Source organism: Panthera uncia, assembly GCF_023721935.1.
Source record: "Panthera uncia isolate 11264 chromosome B3 unlocalized genomic scaffold, Puncia_PCG_1.0 HiC_scaffold_2, whole genome shotgun sequence".
Classification (NCBI taxonomy): Eukaryota; Metazoa; Chordata; class Mammalia; order Carnivora; family Felidae; genus Panthera; species Panthera uncia.
The window spans coordinates 3,321,976-3,348,815 of NW_026057583.1; the positions used below are offsets into that span (position 1 = coordinate 3,321,976).

Consider the following 26,840-nt stretch of genomic DNA (forward strand, 5'->3'; position numbering starts at 1 on the left):
TTTAGTTCCTTTTCCTGTCTTTTCTTTTCTTTTTCTTTTCTTCCTTTCCTTTCCTTTCCTTTCCTTTCCTTTCCTTCCTTTTCCTTTCTTTTCTTTTGTTTTCTTTTCTTTCCTTTTTTCCCTTTTTTTCTAAACTCAAACACTTCTCCAAAATGGAAGAGGCGCAACATCTTGGAGAGGCTTCTGACTGTCTCTTCCATGAATTGCACATCAATATCCATGAGCTACTAGTCAGCTCCCTACAATATTCCCTGGGGGCCTTAAACATGATACTTCCTAGAGGGAAGTCCTCAATGCCCTTCCCCCCCCCCCTCCCCGCCCCACCAACTCTGTCTCAGTGCTTAGATTCTCCATCATTTGGTCATTTGAGCCAGAATCCTGGGATCACCATAGATGTGTTCTTTGCTGCCCTGCCCTGTACCCATTCTGCCACCAATTTCCATTTGTTCCATCTCAAAAATGCCTCTTAAATCAGTTTCCACCCCTCTGCTTCCATTGATACCATATGTTTGAAGAGTAGGGTACGTGGTGGCACCAGGTATAAACAAAGACAGTTTGTGGTCATACTGGACAGGACCTTGCCGAGCAAGTTGAATAAGTCATTGATAAAGAGGGCTTTCTTTGGCGGGCAGCATGGAGTCCTGTGGGTGTTCAGGAGGTGATGGGAGGCACCATTAAGATTCCCTTGGACCACTGGTGATGCACATGAGCAGAGGGTACTCGTGAGGCAGCTGGCACCGGTCCAGGTTGGTAATGAGTCCTTCAACTCGGTTCACGAGAGTGTGTGGGTGGGAGTTAGCCATGGACAAGAGGGTGAGTATGGAAACATTTAAGAACCTGATGAGATAGATCCTGACAAGTGATCGTGTGGGATAGAGAGGGGCGGGGGAAGAATTGGAGATTTCTTCAGGTTTTGAACAAGTTTTAGGGGCACATGAAAATGAAAACTTACCCTGATCTTGTGAAATGGTTGGTGATGGCTGAAGGAATAGTTTCAGGGCAAGATGTCGATTGCAGAAGGTGAGGCACTGAATAAAGGACATGTGTGATGCTCTTTGAGAGGGAAGTAGGATCTGAGCAGAGTGAGCATATCAGTATATATGTACTCCTCAGGGAAGCATCTAGGAGAAAAGAAGGGATTAAAGATACAAGAGGAAAAAACCAATTTTATGTAATTGTTTCATAACAGAAAAGTGGGCAGCGTTCCCCCACTACGTTGCTAATGGATCTAAAAGCACCAAAGCTGACATCTTATGGAAACCACATTGCAAGGTTTATGATTGTGATTGCTCTCAGTTTATTTTTACAAAGATGCTAATTTCCATAAATAGCATGGAAGCATAAAGCAATTTCCTCTCCAAGTATTTTATGCAATTACTTTCTGGAATTTGTCAGCACTGAACAGCTCCAGCCAATGTATGCTATAAATTATTGTGGTCAAATACTCAGAAATGCATTTGTTCTCCAAGCCTTCGCTTATAAATATAATAGCCTTTTATTTTGAAAATACTTTTTAAAAAGGAAGAATACCTATTTTATTAATAAGAACTCATTTATGGTATTAAAGGACTTTAAATTCTCTTCACTCTTTTGAAATTTCCATTGTATTTTTTCCTGATTTAAAAATATAAAACATATTTATTAGAAAAAATATGGAGTTGGGGCGCCTGGGTGGCGCAGTCGGTTAAGCGTCCGACTTCAGCCAGGTCACGATCTCGCGGTCCGTGAGTTCGAGCCCCGCGTCAGGCTCTGGGCTGATGGCTCGGAGCCTGGAGCCTGTTTCCGATTCTGTGTCTCCCTCTCTCTCTGCCCCTCCCCCGTTCATGCTCTGTCTCTCTCTGTCCCAAAAATAAATAAAAAAAAAATGTAAAAAAAATAAAAAAAAAAAAAAAAAAAAAAAAAAAAGAAAAAATATGGAGAACACAGGGAAAGACAAAAATGCTAAAAATAACCATCAATTCTACCAATTATTAGGATTTTGTGGTATATATGTATTGCTAATATTCTTCCTGGAATATTAACATGTGTATGCATCTTTTAAAAAGTGATTACACTGTATTTTGGTTATAACTTTTTAAATATTTAACAGTGTGAGGAATATTTCCATATGTCCTCAAATATTTTTTCTATAGTAGTATTTAATGTCTTCATAATACTGCATCATTTAGATGTCCTATATTTTATTAACTAATTGTTTACTGCTGAACCTTCAGGTTGATCAGTTTTTTTGCTATTACAAATTATGCTGCTACAAAAATTCAAGCAGAACCATCCTTGCTCACATTTGTGATTATTTTCTTTGAATACATTTCTGGAAAAATGCATTCGTTGAGACATAATTTGGGGGTCAAAAGCTATATGCAGTTTTAAGATCTTAAATTTATACGATCAAATTGTCTTTCAGAAAGCTTCTATCAATATGTGTTATTACTTTGCAAAAGTTAGCAATATCAGACTTAATTAAGGAAATCTTAGTAATGAGAGATTCTCAAAAATACTTTTGGGTTCTCCTTATTACTGGTTTTGTGTAAGGTTTCCTTAAGACGTTAGAAATAGTATAACAGATTTTATCGTCATATTTTTGCCTATATTTTTCTACTGAGAATTTCTTGTTAATTTGTAAGTGTTCTTTATTTATAAGGTATATTAACCTCCTGTCTTTCACATGTTGCAAGTAATTTTCCCATTTTGTCATTAATTTTTATCTTTATATCTTGGATACACTAACATTTATAATTTTCAAGTCGTATACTTTGCCTCTGCATCATGCTTGGAAATAACTGAGAGAAAATATATGCACGTCTGTCTTCTTCTAGTCTTTTTTTAAACATTAACGTTTTAATTTTGGAATATATTTAGTTAATTAATCTGTCAGTGTCTTCCTGTGCTAATACCGTATTTCTTAACAAACTATTTGACTATAGCTTTATGGTGGGTTCAGTATCTATTAAGTCAAGACCTGTCTTCATTATTATAGTTTTGACTAATCCAGAGGTCTTTCAAAGGATTTGGTCAAGTTCCAAGCACAAAAATTCTGCTGTTTTAAATGGGATTTGGTGTAATGGGGGAGTAACAAGGATTTTTTCCCCTCAAAACTACACAAAACAGACACACAACAAAAAGAACAAAGTTTATCTTCAGTGTAACAAGGAAATGGAACTGGCCTCTCAACACAACCTGTGAAGCATTTTTTTCTGAGTTCTGTGGATTCTAGACCCGAGTGAGAGAGGATCCTGGAGGCTGACATGTGTCTCTTTGGACTGTGAGCAGGACAGAGATTTCCCCAAGGGTGACTGTCACAAATTGTGCCTATCTAATAAACTTTTGGTAAGGACAGTGGCATTGGGAGCCTTGATGGGGCTCAAAAAGAAGTGGGTATCGTCCCCAAAGAGGCCTTACTTGACATCAAAAATGGCAAGTGACCCAGAGTTGAAGGGGGAACTTCTTGACACACATTTTTTTTTTTGTCTAGATGTTCAAGGTGACCTTCTGCCCAGGGAGTCTGCTGAAGGGGAAAGGGAAGGGGAATGAGGTAGGGGGAGGGAGCCGCACTTCCCAGAACAAAAGGCTGTGGATTAGGGGCTCCTCCTAGACCTCACGGACCTTCCAGTGGTGACAGTAAAAGGAAGATATTGTTCTCGAGAAAGGGAGAGACCTTAATTAGAGGATGAGCCAGACAGCAAAGCAGAATTGAAGCACTGGATGGCTCATCGCTCATGTCCTCCCCTCCCTCCTCCCTGTGCTGCTCTTCAGCAATGCTGACTCCATGAGGAAACAGGAACACAGTGGGTTAAGCAGCTGGGGATGTGCCAGATCAACAGGCGTTCTACACAATGGAATATGAACAAACGAATACATGATAATAGAAAACTGATGAAAGAAGATCCAACATACGTATAGTTAATACATCTTAAAAAGAAGAAAAAAATCAACGAGGTAAAACGTTTCTCACTTTTTCCCTGAGGTCTTTGTAAATATCGACTCCGGGCCTTTTGGCATTGGATATTATTGAAGAGAACTGTGTGGCCAATCTGATTTTTTCCCCTTGTTTGTGCCTTGGTTTGTCTGCCATGATAGCTACGTGATTTCTTCTCTGTTCTGAAGTCCTGTATTTTCGTCTGGACATTATGTAAATAATTTTTATGTAAATAGTTTTTTTTAATGTTTATAAGTGTGTATTGTGTGTGCAGGAAAGGCTTTTTACATTCAAATTTGTAATGTTTTGGGGCACCTGGGTGGCTCATTCAGTTAAGCATCCGACTTTGGCTCAGGTCATGATCTCATGGTTCATTTGGTGTCGGACCCTGCACTGACAGCTCGGAGCCTGGAGCCTGCTTCAGATTCTTTATCTTTCTCTCTCCCTCTGCTCCTCCTTTGCTCTCTTTCTCTCTCTCTCAAAAACAAACTTAAAAAAAGACAAATTTGTAACCTTTTTATTTTTTATTTTCACCATTCTTTTTCTAAGCTCACTTTTTCCACGATCTTAAATGTTTTCTTTAAACTTTCATATTTCCACTGAGCTTTTTATTTTTTTCAACTTTTTTTTTTTTTTTTTTTTTTTTTGGGACAGAGAGAGACAGAGCATGAACGGGGGAGGGGCAGAGAGAGGGAGACACAGAATCGGAAACAGGCTCCAGGCTCCGAGCCATCAGCCCAGAGCCTGACGCGGAGCTCGAACTCACGGACCGCGAGATCGTGACCTGGCTGAAGTCGGACGCTTAACCGACTGCGCCACCCAGGCGCCCCTCCACTGAGCTTTTTAAAAGAGCGATCAGGTTGTCTATAATTTATCCGTGGCTGTTCTGAGAAATTTATCTAGTGATACGTGTTCGTTGACTACATTTTGCTTATGTTTCTATTTTTAAAAAAATTGTATTTGTTGACCTTGTGAGGGTTCTGTTCTGATGGGGATTTTTTAGAATGGGGGTCTGCTCCATGTGTCTCTTGTCCCCCCTTGGTGAGACCAGCAGGCTAGCCAGGGGTGTTCCTCTCTTGATGATAACAGACACACACGGGAATAAGTCCGAGTGCACAACGGTCTTTCTTGTGACTTCTCCTGGAGCCATTTTTGCTGGCATCCCATTGGCCAAAGCAACTCACATAGTGGAAGCCATAGTCAGGGAGTGGGGAGCTACCTTGACCTGCTGTGAAGCCTGGGCAAGTTATAAAGCTAAGCCCCAATCACTGGGGTGGGCAGGTAAGCTCCTCCCATAGAGATTATGTGTGTATGAATGTGTGTGTGGTAGTGGGGGGTGAGGGGTAGAAGTGAATTTTTTTTTAATGTTTATTTATTTTTTTATTTTTTTTTAACGTTTTTTATTTATTTTTGGGACAGAGAGAGACAGAGCATGAACGGGGGAGGGGCAGAGAGAGAGGGAGACACAGAATCGGAAACAGGCTCCAGGCTCCGAGCCATCAGCCCAGAGCCTGACGCGGGGCTCGAACTCACGGACCGCGAGATCGTGACCTGGCTGAAGTCGGACGCTTAACTGACTGCGCCACCCAGGCGCCCCTTTAATGTTTATTTTTGAGAGAGACAGAGACAGAGTGCAAGCAGGAGAGGGGCAGAGAGAGGAGACACAGAATCCGAAGCAGGTTCCAGGCTGTGAGCTGTCAGCACAGAGCCTGACATGAGGCTCGAACTCACGGACCGTGAGATCACGACCTGAGCCAAAGTTGGAAGCTCAACTGACTGAGCCACCCAGGTGCTCTGTGAGTATTTTCAGCTAATCTAATCTAATCTGGTAAATCCAGGATTTTCTTTTTTCTTTTTTCTTTCAAAGTTTTTACTTTAACTCCAGGTAGTTAACATACAGTGTTAAATTAGTTTCAGGCATACAATATAGTGGTTCAATAATTCCATACATCACCCGGTGCTCTTTATGGCAGATATATTCCTTAATCCCCATCACTTATTTCCCCCTCCCCCTCACCCACTTCCCCTCTGGTGACCATCAGTATGTTCTCTATAGTTAAGAATCCGTTTTGTGGCTTCTCTCTCTCTCTCTTTTTTCCCTTTGCTCATTTGTTTTGTTTCTCAAATTCCACACATGAGTGAAATCATATGGTATTTGTCTTTCTCTGACTGACTTATTTTGCTTAGCCTAATACACTCTAGCTCCATCCATGTCATTGCAAATGGCAAGATGTCATTCTTTCTTTATGGCTGAATAATATTCATTTGCGTGAGTGAGTGAGTGTGTGTGTGTGTATCACATCTTCTTTATCCATTCATCAACTGATAGGCACAAAACCAGGCTTTTCAACGGAGTGTAGATAGCTCTGGAGAGCACGCTTTAATCACCACGTTTACACCATCATCATCAACTCATATCGCTGAACTGGGAAATTGTAGCAGTGTCTCACTTTGCGATGTAAAGTCAGCCAGGAGGAAGTATACTTTACATCATGACTCAATGCATGTATGTATATATGTGTTCATATTACTGGAACAAAAGTTTCAAGAAACAAGGCTTATTCTTTCTATGAAGCCTTCACGGTGACATTTGCTTTTTTACCCAGTCCATTCCACTTGATCCTATGGGGAAAAAATGGCTGGTTAAGACCTAATAAATTAAGTTCATGACCCACTAACAGGCTGTGTTTACAGTTTGAGAAAACACCGCCCCGGTCAATAGACCCCATACTCTGTGTCCTTTTGTGTGTATTGATTGTCCTTGTCTGACATTTGGCTGGAGGGAGAGGGTTGATGAGTGAGGCATACTCCTAGCACAACTCCCGGGTCTGGTTACCCCTCACCCAGTGTAGCTCTGGTCTCCCCGGGGTGGTAGGTTCTTCTGCTGAACTGTTGCCAATGGTGTGCACACAGAAGTGTCGTTGCCAGCATGCATGTTATCAGGGCTCTTCAGAATGATCTAGATGCTCATATTCTTTTACTCCTCTGACCTACTAACACAATGAATCATATCAGTGAGCTCCCTAATATCGAATCATCTCTGTGCTCTTGGCATTAACTGAACTTGGCCATGATATATTGTCTTTTTAATATTCAGCTGGGTTCGGTTTGCACACATTTTGTTGGAAAGTACGACATCTGTATTCATAAGTAATGTTGGTTAGTATTATATTTTTCAGGTTTTTATATCAAGATTTTTGTTCACTTCATAAAAATGGGTTAGAGCATTTTCCATCATTTTTTTTCTTTTCTTGATCTGTTTAAATAGCACAGGAATAACCTGTTCCTTGAAGATTTGAAAGAACTTGATAGTAAATGGGGCACAGAACCTTTTTGGGAAAGTGTTCTCTGAAGGCTTTTTAAAATTTTTATACGATTATTGGAATATTCAGGTTTTCTCTCTTTTTTAAATTTTTTTTTAATGTTTGTTTTTGAGAGAGAGAAAGAGGTAGAGGTAGACCGTGAGTGGGGGAGCGGCAGAGAGAGAGGGAGACACGGAATCCAAAGCAAGCTCCAGGCTCTTAGCTGTCAGCACAGAGCCAGATGTGGGGCTCGAACTCGTGAACCATAGTGAGATCATGACCTGAGCCGAAGTCGGATGCTTAATCGACTGAGCCACCCAAGCGCCCCATCAAAAAAAATTTTTTTTTAAAGATTTATTAACTTTATCACCCTTAAGTCTAGAGAGAAGCAACTGCCTTGGTTTTCAGAGCCTGGAATTCTGAGCGTTGGTGTAGCTCATTTAGGAGTATATTTTAAGCAATGCTATGAAACGGATTAACTATGACTTTATAATTTTATGAAAAAAAGAGGCCCATACATGTTAAAGTCCAAAAATATAGTGCCCGTCAGTTGGGGGAGGGGTGGGTAAAGTTACAAGGGAAACTTGCTGTTACTCAGTGGGATCTGGGAGACAGGACTCCAGATGATTCTGGAAAGGAGAAAGCAGGCAGAATCTTCTGCTGGGGTGAAGGCAGGGCTTATGAAGACATCTTCTGCTTGTCTGGTTCGGCTCATTGGTTTGGATTCATGCCCGTTTGCTGGGACTGAGGGTTGGAGGTACTGATGGAAAGACGCCAGCCCGAAGGTGAAGGGCATGGCTGTCCTTCTCAAGGAAGGGTTTCCCATCTGTTAACAATAACTTGTGTTCATCCTTCGCTCGGGTTGGGAGGGAAGAGAAGAGGGGAATGTGTGCGATGGGCAGGTTGAAGCAGGTCCAGTGCCCTGTGGCTGCTTAAAACAAATTCCTTTCAACGCACACTTTGCATTTAGAACACAGAGCCTCCTTTCCCCGGAGGGGTGGCCAGTGGAACAGTAGCTACTAATACTCCCTCCTTCATGGTCCTCTGATGAGAGAAGACCTTCCCAGACCCTGGCCAGGCCTTTGCCTCATGCTTCAGGATGGGCTTTGTGGCCTTGCGTCCTGGCGGAAGCCCGGTGGCTGTGAGCTGACCTCCAGCCCTCCCTCCCATCCTTGGGAGGCCCATCATGCGGCAGGCGTCACCGTTCACGGCTTCGAGGGGCAGAGCACTTGCGCTGCAGGCTCTGTAAACCCTTTCTGGGATGCATCAGCCACTTCCATTGTGAGAGCCAGGAGCGCATGTGGTGCGGGGAGTAGGGAAGGGACGCGTGGCGTGGCAGGTGGCCACGGTCTGGCGGGCTCCGTTCAGCCCCGGTGGGAGGCTGCTATTCACCTGGGTGGTGCCCGCTGTGTACCGGGCTGCTGACTGCCGGTGGCTGGCACGTCCTTGGCAATGTACTTAGCGACCTGGCACTTTAGCAGACAACGGGAAGAGCCCAACGCAGGCTGCGGAACGAGCGAGCCGCGGTTGATTATGTAGTTGATTGATTAAGCCAATAAATGGGCACCCGCACACATAGGGGCACACGGTGACCCAGACGGTGTGCTGATGCAGGCTCCCGTCCTTCCTCAGTGGGGCATTGGTGAATCCCTTGGGAGCGACAGGCCACGTGTCTCCGTCCTTGTTGACCTCATTCTGGTTGTTTCCTGTGTCGTCCGCTGATCCGCTTTGGGGCCCACCCCAGGACACAGGTGTTTTGAGCAAGCCTTGGCTCCCAGGGTTCTCCCTTGGCTAGCCCTTTAGTGGTTTCCTGGAGAGAGTTAACGGATTTTTCCAGTCTAGGAATAGCCAAGGAAGCTTGTCCTTCCAAAGGCACGTGGCACATAGGACGTGGGCATCTTTCTGTAACTGCCATGTGGATGACTCACTGAGCTCAGAGCTCTGTTTTGTATTCGAAGACCGTGGGGTTAGCACATAATTCTGAGATTCAATTAACAAGTCCATTGACTGACAGTCCCTGATGAGGTCAGGAAAGAAAGAGATCTTTGTGGAAACTAACAGAAGACCAGAGCTGGCAGTAGAAGTTCACAGGGAGGCCTAATCTGTGTTCCGCATTTAGAATTCAGGCATCCTTCCCCGCTTTCTCTTTGATAGAATGGTCAGGATAACGAAGGTGTCGTAGCTTCTCTGGTATGTTAGAATTCTCTCTGTGGGGTTTGCTGTTTGCAAGTATTTTTTCCTGGTCTGTAGCTTGATTTTTTAAAATCCTCTGACGTATGGTCTTTTGTAGGCTGAAAGTTGTCAGTTTTGATGAAGTCAAGTTTATCCATTTTTTTCTTTCTTTTTTCAGTTGTTTTAATGTTTATTTATTTTTTAGAGAGACAGAGACAGAGCACAAGTTGGGGAGGGTAAGAGAGAAAGGGAGACACAGAATCTGAAGCAGGTTCCAGGCTCTGAGTGGTCAGCACAGAGCCCGACGCAAGGCTCGAACTCATGAACTGTGAGATCATGACCTGAGCCGAAGTTAGATGCTTAACCAACTGAGCCACCCAGGTGCCCCTCATTTTGTTTTGTTTTGTATTTTTTTTTTTTTCATTTGTGAATCATGGTGTTTGTTGTCATGGCTAAGAACTCTGCCCAGCCCTAGGTCCTGAAGATTTTCTCCTATGCTTTCTTCTAAAAGTTTCATATTTTGTTATACTTTGTGTTTAAATTCGTGATTCATTTTGAATTTTGTATAAGGTGTGAGGTTAAGGGTAAGACTTACTCTTGCCTGTAGATGTCCAAATGCTCCAGCGTCATTTGTTGAAAAAACTGTCCTTCTTCCAATGAATTACTTCTGCTCCTTTGTCTGAAATCCATTGGGAAAATACCTGTGGGGGTTTACTTCCGGACTCTACATTTTGTCCCATTGATCAATATGTCTATCCCTCCTCCAACATGACATTGTCTCTGTTACTGTAACTATAAAGTAAGTATTAAAGTTGAGTATGATGCTCCTTTCCTACTTTATTAACTTCTTTATCAAGATTACTTAAGCTATTCTAGCACCTTTGCATTTCCATATAATTTTTTAATAAGCTTGTATATATACAAAAAGTCTTCCTAGATTTTTGATAGGAATGATGTTGAACCTGTTGATAAGTTTGAGGGAGGATAAACATCTTAACTATCTTGAGTCTTCCAATCCCTGAACATGGCCTGACTTTTTATTATTTACATCAATTCTGACTTCTTTTGTAAGTGTTTTGTAAAATCCTGAACATGTCTTTTAGATTTGTACCTACACGGTTCCTCTTTTTTTGAATGGTTGTAAGTGGTATTGGGGTTTGCATTTCATTATCCACATGTTAATTGCAAATGCATAGGAAACAATTGGTTTTGGGGTATTGCTCTTAGAGCCTACAACCTTTCTAAACTCGTATATTGTTTCTAGGAGGTGTGTGTGTGTGTGTGTGTGTACGCGTGTGTGTATTCCTTAGGATTCTGTAAATAGATGACGTGGAGTAAGGTGTAAAATTAAGGCCCGATATTATGTGCTGTGTTGATATCTGGGGAAACTGGGAGGGTCTAGAATGGTCTTACTATAGGTTCTCTTCCCCACTCTGCTCCCACAGATATGGTCCCCTAGACAAGCAACCTTCCTTATCTAGAGGGCCAGGCAAGATTCCTGCTATTTTTTTTAATACTTATTTTTATTTTTGAGAGAGAGATAGAGCATTGAGTGGCAGACGGGCAGAGAGAGAGGGAGACGTGGACTCTGAAGCAGGCTCCAGGCTCCGAGCTGTCAGCACAGAGCCCGATGTGGGGCTCGAACTCACAAACCGTGAGATCATGACCTGAGCTGAAGTTGGATGCTTAACCGACTGAGCCACCCAGATGCCCCTATTCCTGCTTAGATCTGAGTAGTGGATTTCAGTTCCTTGCCAGACTACAGAATTACTCAAACAAGCCAATCACATCCCCCATAAGGAACCAAGAGGTCACGTCTTGATAATACCTGCCTGCCTGCCTCTGTCCCTGCTTGTTTATTGTGTTCCCCAGTGACACCCCCATGTGCCACTGCATGGCATGATGTGTCCTCTTCTCCCCGGGCTATGAGTATGTGATTAGTAATCCGTTGTCTGTCTCATTGGTCCAGTGTCAGCTGTCAGGTGTCCGGCCATTCCTATAACCCTGGAGGAGGATCCCTCCCTCTCCAGTTGGGCAAATTGGAAGTGATTAAACAGATAATCACGTCATCTCTTCCTTTCAATCTGTATGCTTCATTGAGGTTTGTTTTATGTCCCAGAATGCGGTCTCTCTTGGTGAACGTTCCATTAGACGAAAGAATGTATATTCTGCTGTTGTTGGGTGGAGGGTTCGTTAAATATCAGTTACGTTTGGCTGGTCGACAGTATTGTTTACTTCTTCTCTATCCTTGCTCATTTCCTCGCTAGTTATTCAGTCAATTACTGAGAGAAGGGTGTTGAAATCCCCATTGTGGATTTGTCTGTTTTTCCTTTCAGCTTTATCAGTTTTTGCTTCATGTGTTTTGAAGCTCTGTTGTTTGGCACATAAACATTTAAAATTCCTGTGTTTGCTTGGTGGACTATTCCTCTGGGTCCCTGGTAATTTTCTTTGCTCTGGAGTTCATCAGATATTAAGGTAGTCTCTCCTTTGTAAAAATTGCTCTTAAACATAATACTAGCACAATATAAATTTTCCTTTTACTTTAGTATTCTTTCATTTTCAACTTATCTATATATACCATTATATCTGAAGGGAGTTTCTTATAGAGAGAATATAGTTGAGTTGTCTGTCTGTCTAGTGCATTCTACCAGTCTTTATCTGGTATACCTGTGCGTTTGGTTATTTCGATCATTTACATTTAATGTGTTTATTGATACGTTACAATTGTATGTTATGTTAGGACTTTAGCCTGCTGCTATTTTTGTTTCCTCTGTTTCTCTCTCTTTTTAAAAAAATTTTTTTTAACATTTTATTTTTTTAAGAGACAGAGAGGGACAGAACATGAGCAGGCGAGGGTCAGAGAGAGAGAGGGAGACACAGAATCCAAAGAAGGCTCCAGGCTCTTAGAGCTGTCAGCACAGAGCCCGATGAGGGGCTCACACCCATGAAAGAGAGATCATGATCTGAGCCAAAGTCAGAAGCTTAACTGACTGAGCCACCCAGGCGTCCCTCTCTCTCTCGTTTTAAAAAAATATTTAGTTTTGAGACAGAGAGAGACAGAGCATGAGTGGGGGAGGGGCAGAGAGAGAGGGAGACACAGGATCCAAGTCACATGGCCACACCTGACTTCCAGGGGATGGGAATGTGGACTCCTGCCATGGACCCAAGAAGGAAACTGGGTGTCTTTAGCGAACAAAATATGTGTTCTACCATAGTTCCCCCATTGTTTGCTTGGGTACCTTAGAAATCCATCTTTAAGATTGTTAGGAACGGATCCGGGAAGAGTTACACAACTACCTACCAGCCTGGCCGTAGCCGTAGTTACAGCTGACATCTGATTGGCTGGTGCCTGTGCCTTACTAGTTGTTAAATACTTTAAATACCGTTCTTGATCATATAGTTTCTTTTATCACAGCTTTATTCATCCAGCACCATAAAGGGCTGATTGTGGGAGCTGGGCGCACAGACTCGTTTTGGTGTGGCTTCTCGCTTTCCCAGCTACCTTTGACTTTGAGCCATGGTTAGAGACTTCCAGTTAAGTTGTTCCTGCCTCCCCGTCTTTGTTATGGTTCCCAGCTGTCATCCCTCCACATCTAGATTTTGTTTACTTGGTCCCATAATGTTCCTAGGCACCACTTCCCTAAGAACGGGCGTTTAAAAACCTGCCCTGGGGCGCCTGGGTGGCTCACTTGGTTGAACATCCAACTCTTGATTTGGGCTCAGGTCACGATCTCACAGTTGGTGGGATTGAGCCCCGCTCAGTGCAGAGCCTACATAAGCTTCTCTCTCTCTCCCTCTGCCCTTATCCTGCATGCACCTACGCACACTCTTTCTCTGGAAAAAAAAAAAGATTCTCTCTCTCTCCCTCTGCCTCTCTCCCCCACTTGTGTGTGCTTTTTCTCTCTCTGTCTCTCTCTCTAAGAAAATAACAAAAATAATAAAAATAAGGATCTGCCCTTAGTGACTTTTTCTTCATCTGGTCCTGCCTGTACTTGATAAAAAAAAAATTTCTTAGAATTTGTATCATATGATTAGCATCATTTCAAGTCTCTTATTCAAAACTATTGGTATTCCAAAAGTCTGTTTTTCTTGGGTCATTTGGGACAGTTTCTGGGTAGGGGAACTTGATCATGTCAGTTACCTGAATGCTGATGTTTTGACCCTCTGGCTCTCGGGGTGGGCTCAGCACTGTAGCAGTTTTCTCTGCATCGTCTCTGGCATCATGTGGGGTGGACCAGTTGTGTTTAAAAACTCAGGGATAGGAGGGGCGCCTGGATAGCTCAGTCAGTTGAATGTCTGACTCTTGATTTCGGTTCAGGTCATGATCTCAGGGTCATGGGATTGAGCCTGCTTGAGATTCAATCTGTCTCCTTATGCCCCTCTCCCCTGCTTGCGTCTCTCTCTCTCTCTCTCTCTCTCTCTCTCCTCTCTCTCTCTCTCTCTCTCTCTCAAAACAAACAAAACAAAACCCCCTCAGGGATAGGACAAACAGAACACCAAAGATCATGGAACCCCCAAACCAACCTAACAAGGTCTCCGGACAGGCAAGGGTCAGAATGAAGACTAGATCCTTCTCTCTAGTTCACTTGGTGTTTTGTACTAGACAACCTACGGCATCAGTGCCAGTGGCTCGTGGCTGAGTCACTCTACCTGGCACTCTCTAGGGCACATTTTCCTTTGCGTCTTTTCTGTGCTTCCTCTCCCACCCATTTTACCCCTCTTCCCCCGCATACGTTAGGTCTGCCGAAGGAGCCTGCCGGTAGAGCTCATCCTTGCTGTTGGCACTAGGTACCGAATAGATTACTATGTGTTGGAAGGAGGAGGCATTTGATGTCTAGTTGGAGAACATCGGTGTGAAAGGGCAGGGAGATTCAGTATTTTGTTTATTGTACCAGGAAGCGTGATAGTGCTGTAGTCTAAATAATACTAATTGGGCTTTCTCTTGGCTTGGCCTGAATCATGCTGTTCTCCTTAAATTTTCCATCAGAGAGCAGATGTCATCCAATGACTTTCCTACAACTGTTTGCTTTCTTAGAAGTCGGCTATGTTTATTTCTGCAGTTACAAAAATGTGTTGTTTATAACTCGTGAAGAAATGTGAATGGATTCTGATTTGCTTCCCATCCGCTTTACTCACTGGGTCATTACCTGGCCCGTTGTCAGGTGGACCAAACAGGCTCCATGGTGTGGTGGTGGAGGGAGACATCCCAGGCAGGCCTTCAGAGTTGCCTCATTCATCAGAGGTTAAGGAGTGAAAGGAAGTTGACTGGGAAACGCTTGGACTTAGGCCACGTAATCAGTTTCAGGTATTGGCTCAAAAAAACCGGTCATCCTTTGAGCCAAGATGAAATCAATGGGAAGAATGAAAGTAAGTAGACGGTTGCTCACACCTTCTATTTGTGGTCATTGAGGAGCTGTTGAGTTGTTACTCTGCCTTTGTACGTGGCTCACCATTTCTCCCAAATAGTTGGCTGGTCATGTGTCCGTGCCTCAGCCGAGCTGAACTCCTGTTCACACTTTCTTCTGCTCATTCTCCCCCCTCAGTCCTTTCTCCACATACCCCTCTGTTCTTAATTCTGCCTATCTTTCAAGATTCAAGACGATCGCAGAGTCTTTCCCAACCCTCTCGCTTCCATAAGTCTCTCCTTTCTCGTGTCCTACCTTGTCACTGAATTCTTTCTATACGTGTCTTTTCCTCCCATTGGACTTCACATTTGACTTTTATCGCTCATTCCTTGGGGTCTGTGTCTGCTTTCCCTTTGGGCCTGAAGTCTAGCCAGATCCTTGGGCATTGGGAGGACTCATTTGAGGACATGCTCTCTGCTTTGGAGGAAGTTCATGTTGAGTTGGGGAGAGACAAGTAGATGACGTGAGAAGCATAGAATGGGTCCTGATGTAGCTTTCCACCTTTCTGGTGTCTGATCCAGCCATGCCCCTGGGCCCTTGCCAAGTTTGGTAGAGTGTCCCTTGTTCCTCCCAGTCTGGGGCCTTTTCCGCATCTGCCCTGTACTTTCAAAACTTGAGCCTCCCAGGTGCCTGGGTGGCTCCATCGTTTAAGTGTCCAGCTTTGGCTCAGGTCATGATCTCACGGTTTGTGAGTTTGAGCCCTGCATTGGGCTCTGTGTTCATAGTGTGGAGCCTGCTTGGGATTCTTTCTCTCTCTCTCTCTCTCTCTGCCCTTCCCCTGCTTGCTCTTTCTCTCTCTCAAACTTAACAACAAAGCAAAACGAAAAAAATGAAACTGAGCCAATCATATGGGGCAACCTTGGCCATGAGACATCCCAAAGGCCTGGCTTAGCCTTTGACAGCCTGAGACCGTTTATTCTAACCTCTTTTGTTTGTATTTTCTCATTCTGCTGTTTGGAAAAACATTTAGAGTTCTCCCTCATGTAATAGTACTTTATGGCCCTGGCTGCATGCTTTATGCTGGTACTCGGATCTTAGGGCTTCCTGGTAGATTGGAAATTCAAAGCGAAGCTTACCTGTTTATGACTTGTCAAGACCAGCATTGATTTATCTTCTGAGAATCCTTGCTTATTTCTTGTAAGTATTCTGTTGTTTTTGAGATTGATGCTTAGTTTGCTAAGATCTTTCTACTGTGTAATAATTAAGAATTAGAAAGGATTAAATAATAATAATATATATTGTGCATGCTCACGTACCACCTTTTAGTGTAGGAAATAAAATATTGTCAATACAAAGACTGTCTCTTTTTCTTTCCCTTTTGTCCCCACAGGTAATGACTCTTTGAATTAAAAAAAAATTTTTTTTAATGTTTGTTTATTTTTGAGAGAGAGATACAGAGTGTGAGCAGGGGAGGGGTAGAGAGAGAGGGAGACACAGAATCCAAAGCAGGCTCCAGGCTCTGAGCTGTCAGCCCAGAGCCCGACACAGGGCTTGAATTCACGACCCGTGAGATCATGACCTGAGCCGAAGTCGAACGCTCAACCGGCTGAGCCACCCAGGCTCCCCGACTCTTTTGAATTTTGAGTTTATGATTCCCTTCCTTTTCTTTATACTTTTCCTGAATAAGTAAAGGATGTGGTGGTGTTTTGTACTTTTTAAGCTTAATATAAATGCAAAGAGACCTTGAGTGTTCTGTAGCTTGCTTTTTCTTAGCAGTCTGAGCAGTGAGATTCACCGATGTTGTGAAATGTAGCTTTAACTCATTTATTTTTTGTTGGTGAACAATTCTGTACATCTTCTTTTTGGAGATTAGTTTCTCTAAGGTCTATGCCTAGGAGTGGAATTTCTGGGTGAAATGATGCATCCGTCTTCAACTTCACCAGCTACTGCCGAATTATATTCTCCAAAGTCATGGCACCTGTTTATGGTCTAGCCAAAAATGCAGGAATACCCACACCACAGTAGCTCCAGCCTGATGTGGTCAGGCTTTTTCATTTTTGTCAGTTTCTTGGTTGTTAAATGGCACCTTTTTGATGTTGTAATTTATATTTTCTTGATTACTAGTAAAATGCTCACCTTTTCATATTTACTGGCATTTGGGTTTCCTCTTGAGAGTTGCTTATTCGTGCTTTTTGCTCATGAGTTTTCCTGGTGTTTTGGTCTCACTTATTTGTAGATCGTAGCTCTGTATTCTAGACACTAAGCCTTTGTCGCTCACATGTCTTTTCTCAGTCAGTGGCCTATATTTTCACCTTTTATGGGGAACAAAGGTGTCCGTGTGAATTTTAATGTAGCTTCTCCCTAGCGTGTATGTATATCCCTGGAGACTAGGGGTTTTGGTCTCTTTTGTGCGGTGATGTATCCCAAGTGCCTGGAGCAGTATATGGTCGGTGGCTGAGTTTCAGAAATATTAATTGAATAAAGGAGTGGATAAGCATTTATCCCTCTTGTCATTTATAGTCTGCCTTTTTTCTGGGTCTTTTTAGAGAAATCCCTTCTTGCCTCGACGCTGCACAGATACCCTTGCCACAGATCTATATTTTCCTCTCAGTGCTGAGCCTCGTTAATTTTTTTTTTTTGCCCAAGGAAAAATTATTTTATATCCTGTATGGCTCTGTGAAGAGGAAATGAATGCGTTTTCCAGTGGGCTTTGCTGCTTATTAGCCATGAGGATAGACAGCTCTCTTTACCTCGAGAACCTCAGTGTTGACCCCTTATTTGAGAAAGGGGGAATGATGTGAACTTGCCTTGCAGGGCTGATGTGAGGTTACCTTAGATAGACTGTGCCAAGCACTTGGTACATGCCTGGGACGTAGTAGGCCTTCAGGAATGTGGCTGCCCCCTTCCTGCTCTCTTGTTCCTTCACTGAGGACAGCAAGGCCCCTGGAACATGAGACTGTCTTTCCCGGTGACTTCCCCGTGGACGTGTAGAAACCCCACGATGGGCTCTTTTCGGCCTCTTTTTGGCAGCTGGCACCTTCCCCCCTACCCCCCCACCCCACTCCTTCCTCCTGGTCTGGCCTCATCTCCTCAGCCTGGGTTTCTGCCCTAAGCCAAGTAGCAGACGTCTCTCTTTTACAACCTGTCACGAACCCCTGAGTAGATGCAGGCAGGCCTTCGAGCCGCAACGCCGAGCTTCCCTCTAAAACACTTAAAGACACTTTTCATCAGAACAGAGCTGTTTCCAAAAAAAAAAAAAAAAATTTAATGTTTATTCATTTTTTGAGAGAGAGAGAGAGAGAGAGACACACACACACAACTGGGGGTGGGGCAGAGAGAGCAGGAAACACAGAATCTGAAGCAGGCTCCAGGCTCCGAGCTGTCAGCCTAGAGCCGGACGTGGGGCTCGAACCCACGAACCGTGAGATCGTGACCTGAGCCGAAGTCGGACGCCTGACCGACTGAGCCACCCAGGCGCCCCTGGGCATCGCTTCTAACAGCGGACGTGAGCTAGGCCTAGGAAAACCGGTGTAGCCACACTGTGTCGTGTTCACACGCGGCTGCTAGGAACGGAAGGCATGGAAGACGCTTCGTGTTCTTAGGTAGCACGCACCACCACAGTGGGGATGTTTGTGCTGTTTTACGGCTCCTTAGTTGTTTGGTTTCATTTTGGCATCGGCGTGCGGGACTTTTGAGGTGCCATCTTGCAGGTAGGCCTCTCACGCTGTTTTGTGTTTGACGGCCATTGTCCTCAGAGCCAATAATTGAGGCGCGGGTGGAGACCCCTTAGCATGGAGCCTGCGACGCCAACAGGGCCTGATTATCCCTTTCTGAAGCCCCTCCAGGGGTCTCATGCTTAGTCGTGGCCCCAACGCGGCCTCCTGGTGAGTAGGGGGCGCCAGAAACAGCCCCCTGTCTTGGGTCAGTGGGCTTCCTTCTCCTCAAAACTTTCGGGGAAGTAAGGACCACTCCAGGATCCTGTCTTGTGTCGTTCAGTAGAGACGTGATGCCAGTCACAGAGGTAACCCTACCCTTTCTAGTGGCCACATTAATAAGTGAAAAGAAACAAGATCAGTTTTCGCAGTATGTTTCATTTTACCCCAAATACCCAAGTGTTATTTCAACATGTAATCAATACACAACTTCTTCTTTTTTTTTTTTTTAATTATTTTTCACGTTTATTTATTTTTGACAGGGAGAGAGAGCATGAGCAGGGGAGGGACAGAGAGAGAGGAGACACAGAATCTGAAGCAGGCTCCAGGCTCTGAGCTGTCAGCACAGAGCCTGACGCAGGGCTCGAACTCACAAGCCGTGAGATCGTGACCTGAGTCGAAGTCAGACGCCCAACCGACTGAGCCACCCAGGCGCCCCAATACACAACTTCTTAATGTATTGATTTGGTTTTTTTTTTTTTTTCCATCCTGAGTATTTGAAACCAGGTGTTTATTTTCCACTGACAGCCCATGTCAGTTCAGAATACAGGAGTCCCCCTCTTATTCCTGGTCACATTTACCACAGTTTCAGGTCCCTGGGCTCCGCTGCAGCCCTGAGGCAGATGATGCCATTTCTGATGCGTTGTGAGGTCAGTAGCAGCCTCACGCTATGTCACGCGCCCGCGTCCCTCGCCTCACCTTGTCTCCTGCTCTCGCAGGCGTTGTGTCTGTCACCTCGGCACAGGAAGGGTTATTAGCACAGACGGGGAGGATATTTGGAGAGAGAGATCACATTCACATAACTTTGACTGCAGTGTATCGTTCCAGGTTCTATTTTATTATTGTTTTTTGTTGTTAATCTCGTACTGGGCCTAATTTGTACGTTAAACCTGATCATAGGTATGTACGTATAGAAAAAAAATAGCGTGTACAGGGTTTGGTGTAATCTGTGGTTTCAGGCATCCGTGGGGGTCTCGGGGCAGATAAGGGGGGGATGACTGTAGTCACGTTTCAGATACTCAGTTGCCATGTCGCCTAGTGGCTAGTGGTGTGTCAGACAGTGGGACTTCTCGGGAAGACGTGGGAATCGGCATTCCGTGCCCCGTGTCTCCTGCATCACTTCGGCCGCAACTGGCTAATTTCTGGTGTCCTTTGCTCCTTGCAGGGAGATAACCGGGGTGGGGCCGGATCTTCCATGGGCTGGAGTAGGTAGAAGCCCCATTCCCCTTGCTTTTCCGCACCGATTACCTACTTAGGACTTAAATGTGTTCCGGAAAGTTAATATTTACACACAAGTAACTTTGAGTGTTGTTTCAGCACTCCCCAGTGTTAGTTTTTAGGTTGGGAGGTAAAGCAGGCATATAATTAGCATATTTTAAAATTGGCAAAATTTGCCCGAAATGCTCTTATGATAATTGCTTTAGAATATAACTTTCTTGAGGGGAGAATTCTGTCTGTGGCTCTTACTGTCGTGTCCTCAGTGCCTCCCGCATGGCCTGACACAGACCTGCTGCTCAAAAATACTGAAGGAATGCATCCGTGAATGTGCTAAGGTGTTTTATCTTCCCCGGTGTCCTATTTGTATTGTAGGTTTAGCTATGTTAGCTTTAAAAAAAATTTTTTTTAAATCTTTATGTATTTTTGAGAGAGAGACAGAGTGTGAGCAGGGGAGGAGCAGAGAGAGAGGGGGACACAGAATCTGAAACAGGCTCCAGGCCCCGAGCTGTCAGCACAGAGCCCGACGTGGGACTCGAACTCACGAACCGTGAGATCATGACCTGAGCCGAAGTTGGACGCTCAACCGACTGAGCCACCCTAGCTATGTTAGCTTTTAAACTTGGATTTGTTTTGAGATTGTATTTGGGATGCAGAATTCTTTTCTGCACATTAAAACATTTTTCTTAATGTTTATTTTTGAGAGACAGAGAGAGAGAGCACGAGAAGGGGGAGGGACAGAGAGAGAGGGAGACACAGAATCTGAAGCAGGCCCCAGGCTCTGAGCTGTCAGCACAGAGCCTGATGCGGGGGTTGAACCCATGAACTGTGAGATCGTGACCAGAGCTGAAGTTAGACGCTTAACCAACTGAGCCACCCAGGTCCCCCCAGTGCACATTTTTAAAGTTAGGATTGCAGTGTGTTCTTTATTTGAATTTAAACATTTGAAAGTCCAGTTTGCTATATTGTGTTTCAGACATGACCCTTGCCAGCAGTGGGTCATATTTTAAAAAGTCTTTGCCAATCCTATAAGCATTTGGAATTTATTTTTTATTGCTGGTGACATTTGTAAGCTTAATAGCTATGTTCATTTCTTCTTTTATGGGTTTCCTATTCATGTTTTTGCCCATTTTTCTATTAAGCTATTCCTCATCTTCTTACTGATTTTTAAAAGTGATTTTAATTAATAGCTAATAGTTAATAACCTTTTCCCTGTTACTTATGTTTGAAATATTTTAATGTTTTATTTTTCACTTAGAAGTTTTTCTGAAAGGAATTTTTTTTAAGTTTTTATTTAAATCCCAGTTAGTTAACATACGGTGTAATATCAATTTCAGGTGTACAATATAGTGATTCAACACTTCAGTACATCACCGGATACTCATCACAACAAGTACCCTCCCACCTCCCCTCTGGTGACCAGCAGGGTGTTCTCTATAGTGAAGAGTCTGTTTCTTGGTTTACCTCTCTCTTTTTTTCCCCCTCTGCTTGTTTTTGTATCTTAAATTCCACCTGTGAGTAAATTCATTGGTAATTATCTTTCTCTGAGTTATTTCACTTAGCATTATACTCTCTAGCTCCATCCATGCCATTGCAAATGGCAAGATTTCATTCTTTTTTTATGGCTGGGTAATATTCATTGTGTGTGGGGCTGTGTGTGTGTGTGTGTGTGTGTGTGTGTGTGTGTGTGTGTGTGGCTGCACCAGTTTGCATTCCCATCAACAGTGTAAGAGGGTTCCCCTTTCTCCACATCCTCACCAACACCTGTTTTTTCCTGTGTTGTGTTGTTAATTTTAGCCATTCTGACAGGTGTGAGATGCTATCTCATTGTAGTTGTAATTTGCATTTCCCTGCTGGTGAGTGATGTTGCACATCTTTTCATGTGTTTGTTGGCCATCTGTAGGTCTTCTTTGGAAAAGTGTCTATTCGTGTCTTCTGCCCATTTCTTAATTGGGTTACTCCTTTTTTTGGTATTCACTTTTAAATTTTACCTAAAATTTTACTTTTGACATTAATTCAATACATATTTTTATGGTTTCTGCCTTTGGAGTTGTGTTTCTAAAGATTTTTCCCCCACACCAAGATTTTATAGGCATTAAACATATTTCATTCTGTCCAGTAGCTATACCAGAATCATTTAAGGTCATGCAATTGTATGGTGATAGCAGATCGAATTGGTTCATGCGACCCTCCCCTCTGAGGCCATTTAAGGCCATCCACCCCTCTGGCAAAGGAGTGATTCTGGGGCTGATGGGCAGGCTGGTCTGGAAAGAGAGTCCAGGCTGTACCAGCTCCTAATGCAGACTGTGCATTAGGATACAGGCTCAGGGCTTTCTCCCGCTGGAAAGAGAAGGGGGCTCAGGGGCAAAGGCGACATCTCCTCGTGCCCTAGGAGACCGCCAAGTGGCCAGCTGGTTCTCTGGCGCCTTCAGGGACATCGGTTGTGTGTCCTCCTTGCCCTGGCTGGGATGGCAGCCTGTCGGAGCAGACTTGAGCAGCATCACAGATGCAAGAGCACAGAGGCCCCACATTTAATTCCAAAACCATCCAGGGTCCTTAAGGAGATCCTGCGCCAGCCCCAAATGGCTTTCTTAAACTGAAAATAACTGAGGCTTTCAAAGCGAAAATGCAGTGGGTGAGTTGAAGGAAATGCCAGGGGACGAAACGCTGTGTAACACAGTGGAAAACCACCAAGTGTCAACCATGAGGGAAATGCTGAGAGCCTTGGAGAGCAGACCCCGACCGAGGATACCTGGTGTCCACACGACAGCCACAGCGGGAGAGAGAGGGAAGGATGGAGAAGAGGCCACAGTGAGGGGACTCGAGGGGAGAGCTTCCTAGAATGAGGAGAAGGCTGGAGCCTAGAGGGTTACAGTCAGGGCCAATGAGAAAAGACCCAAAAGGAGACGTACCTGTATTCTGATAAAACGTTTGACTTCTAAAGATGCCGATGAGAAGCTTTCCAGAGATGCCACATTATCATATTTAAAGTGTCTAGTTTTCAACAAAAATTTGCAACCCAAGCGAACAGGAAAGCATGGCCCACGCACACGAACAGACAGCCATCAAATAGAAATGGTCTTTTTAGGAAGCCACATTCTTTGACAAATTCTTAAATCAGCTTTCATACGTACGTTCAAAAATTCCGGATGAAAGAAGTGATTTACAATGGGAAGACAGTCAGATGGCTGTTAGACCTTTCTTTCATGATTCTTGATTCTAAAAAAAGGTGTGTGTGTATATATATATATATATATATATATATATGTATGGCAAGATATGTTTGATGTGATGTATTTGATATGATATAACATATATATTTTAGCCATTATATTTTTCCACATGGAATTGATTTTGGTGCATTGATTGAAGAGGAATCTGAGTTTGCCCTTTTTCCTCCTAATTTACCTATTGTCCTAAAGAATTTCTTGAATGAGCCACGACTTTCCCACTGATATAAGAGGCTGTGTGTATTTAGTGTTAAATATAAACATGCATATACTATAGGTCTAACTTAAAACTTATTCTATTATCTATAAGTAAATACAGGTAATATATCTATAAAGCAACTTATGTAACATGAGTTTTTCCAGTTTTATTCAGAGGTGATTAACATACATCACCGTATGGGTTTAAGATGTGCAGCATAATGGTTTGACTTACATATATTGTGCAATGATTACCACTCTAGGTTCATAACACGATTTTTACTTTATTTTATTTATTTTATTATGTATTTAGTTTTTACTTAATTCTGAGAGAGAGAGAGGGAGAGAAGGGCAGAGAGAGAGGGAGACCCAGAATCCGAAGCAGGCTCCAGGCTCCGAGCTGCCAGCACAGAGCCCGATGCGGGGCTCAAACTCGCAGACCGCGGGATCATGACCTGAGCCGAAGTCGGGTGCTTCACCAACTGAGCCGCCCAGGTGCCCCTAAGAGTCAGTCTTGATTATTTAGATTTTTTTTCTAAAATGTTTTTATGTCTCCTGATGTTTCGAACATATTGGCGTAATTTTTTCCTTGAGTTCTGAGACACGTTGTGGCTCAGTCCCCTCTCTGTTCTCATTGCCACCCCCGGTTCTCTAGCAGGTTCTCTGCCTGCTAGTCTCTCGGCCTTCTGTCTGCCCCCCTCCTGTCTCGTCTCCATAGTCGTAGCCTCGCTTCCCTGCTCAGCGTCAGTCATGTGCTTCCGAAGGTTGAGCACTGACTTCTGGATCTGTCAGCAGACCCCCTTTGCCAGCCCACGCCTGCCTCTCCAGCTCTCCCTTGCTTCTCGCTGTTCTGTGCCCGGCCACTCGTCCAGCCTGGCCTCTTCTCTCCAGTCTCCTGTTTTGCCCACACCGTTCGTCATGCCCGCGTTCTTCTAGAAGGCTCTGCTCCCCTCTCCTTCTCTCCGTTTCCTCAATTCCTCCTTGTTCTTTACGTGGCAGTGTGGTGGCTCTGGTCTCCAGGATGCCTTCTGTGTGACCTCTGTCCTCGGCCTCGGCCTCATGCACGTCCCTCTCGCGTGCTCCTGCGGCGTTCTGCCCCTCCTCTCCTGGGAACCCTCCTCACGGGGCTTCAGGCGTCCTGTCCTGTCCCCACCCGGCCGCGGTGGTGCCCCGGAGGACGTGCCCTGTGCCTCGTGTGGCCTCTGATGGTAGCACGGCACCTGCAGAGAGGAGGTCCGCGGAACGCTCACATTAAACATCCGTTTTGGGGGCTTCGTGACGACAACGCTCATGCTGTCCTACACCGTGCAGCTCCTTAACAATTTAAAGAGCACGGCCATTTGCGTGATTCCATTAAACAGTCACAGCCGTCGGGGAGGTAGGAGGTTTTTACCGCCGCTTTACATGTGAGGAAACGGAGTCTCCCTCCGACAGCACAGGTGCACCTTACGCAAGCTCTCTCCGTGGTGGGCCGGGGGGAAGGCTAGACTGACGTCTGCAGCATTGGCTCTTTCATCCTGAAGATGTGTCATTCTGGGCTTTTCTTTAAACACCGGGCTTCGTGAGGCTGCATCTGAGGGGCCTTTGAGTCACTGAGGGGGGTCACTGTGCTGTTCTCTCCTGGGCCTGCTTTTGCTTTAAGAAAAATGCACTGACTCTTAACCATGGAAGATGCCAGAGTTTTACTTTGACTGCTGGGGATTTTTTTTCTCTTTTTCTTTTCTTTTTTGTTTTTGTTTTTTGTTTTTTGTTTTTTGTTTTTAATATATGGAATTTATTGTCAAATTGGTTTCCATACAACACCCAGTGCTCATCCCAAGAGATGCCCTCTTCAATACCCATCACCCACCCTCCCTTCCCTCCCACTCCCCATCAGCCCTCAGTTTGTTCTCATTTTTTAAGAGTCTCTTATGCTTTGGCTCTCTCCCATTCTAACCTCTTTTTTTTTTCCTTCCCCTCCCCCATGGGTTCCTGTTAAGTTTCTCAGGATCCACATAAGAGTGAAACCATATGGTACCTGTCTTTCTCTGTATGGCTTATTTCACTTAGCATCACACTCTCCAGTTCCATCCACATTGCTACCAAGGGCCATATTTCATTCTTTCTCATTGCCACGTAGTACTCCGTTGTGTATATAAACCACAATTTCTTTATCCATTCATCAGTTGATGGACATTTAGGCTCTTTCCATAATTTGGCTATTGTTGAGAGTGCTGCTAGAAACATTGGGGTACAAGTGCCCCTATGCATCAGTACTCCTGTATTGATCAGTACTCCAGTACTCCTTGGGTAAATTCCTAGCAGTGCTATTGCTGGGTCATGGGGTAGGTCTATTTTTAATTTTTTGAGGAACCTCCACACTGTTTTCCAGAGCGGCTGCACCAGTTTGCGTTCCCACCAATAGTGCAAGAGGGTTCCCGTTTCTCCACATCCTCGCCAGCATCTATAGTCTCCTGATTTGTTCATTTTGGCCACTCTGACTGGCGTGAGGTGATATCTGAGTGTGGTTTTGATTTGTGTTTCCTTGATGAGGAGCGACGTTGAGCATCTTTTCATGTGCCTGTTGGCCATCCGGATGTCTTCTTTAGAGAAGTGTCTATTCATGTTTTCTGCCCATTTCTTCACTGGGTTATTTGTTTTTCGGGTGTGGAGTTTGGTGAGTTCTTTATAGATTTTGGATACTAGCCCTTTGTCCGATATGTCATTTGCAAATATCTTTTCCCATTCCGTTGGTTGCCTTTTAGTTTTGTTGATTGTTTCCTTTGCTGTGCAGAAGTTTTTTTTCTTCGTGAGGTCCCAGTAGTTCCTTTTTGCTTTTAATTCCCTTGCCTTTGGGGATGTGTCAAGTAAGAAATTGCTACGGCTAAGGTCAGAGAGGTCTTTTCCTGTTTTCTCCTCTAGGGTTTTGATGGTTTCCTGTCTCACATTCAGGTCCTTTATCCATTTTGAGTTTATTTTTGTGAATGGTGTGAGAAAGTGGTCTAGTTTCAACCTTCTGCATGTTGCTGTCCAGTTCTCCCAGCACCATTTGTTAAAGAGACTGTCTTTTTTCCATTGGATATTCTTTCCTGCTTTGTCAAAGATGAGTTGGCCATACGTTTGTGGGTCTAGTTCTGGGGTTTCTATTCTATTCCATTGGTCTATGTGTCTGTTTTTGTGCCAATACCATGCTGTCTTGATGATTACAGTTTTGTAGTAGAGGCTAAAGTCTGGGATTGTGATGGCTCCTGCTTTGGTCTTCTTCAAAATTACTTCGCCTATTCGGGGCCTTTTGTGGTTCCATATGAATTTTAGGATTGCTTGTTCTAGCTTCGAGAAGAATGCTGGTGCAATTTTGATTGGGATTGCATTGAATGTGTAGCTTGTTTTGGGTAGTATTGACATTTTGACAATATTTATTCTTCCAACCCATGAGCACGGAATGTTTTTCCATTTCTTTATATCTTCTTCAATTTCCTTCATAAGCTTTCTATAGTTTTCAGCATACAGATCTTTTACATCTTTGGTTAGGTTTATTCCTAGGTATTTTA

At 44.0% G+C, this 26,840-nt stretch overlaps 1 protein-coding gene across 1 annotated transcript in view; it reads left to right on the forward strand.

Moving 5' to 3' along the window:
* ADAMTSL3 (ADAMTS like 3) overlaps positions 1-26,840 on the forward strand; it is a 349,469-nt gene that overhangs the window by 6,964 nt on the left and 315,665 nt on the right.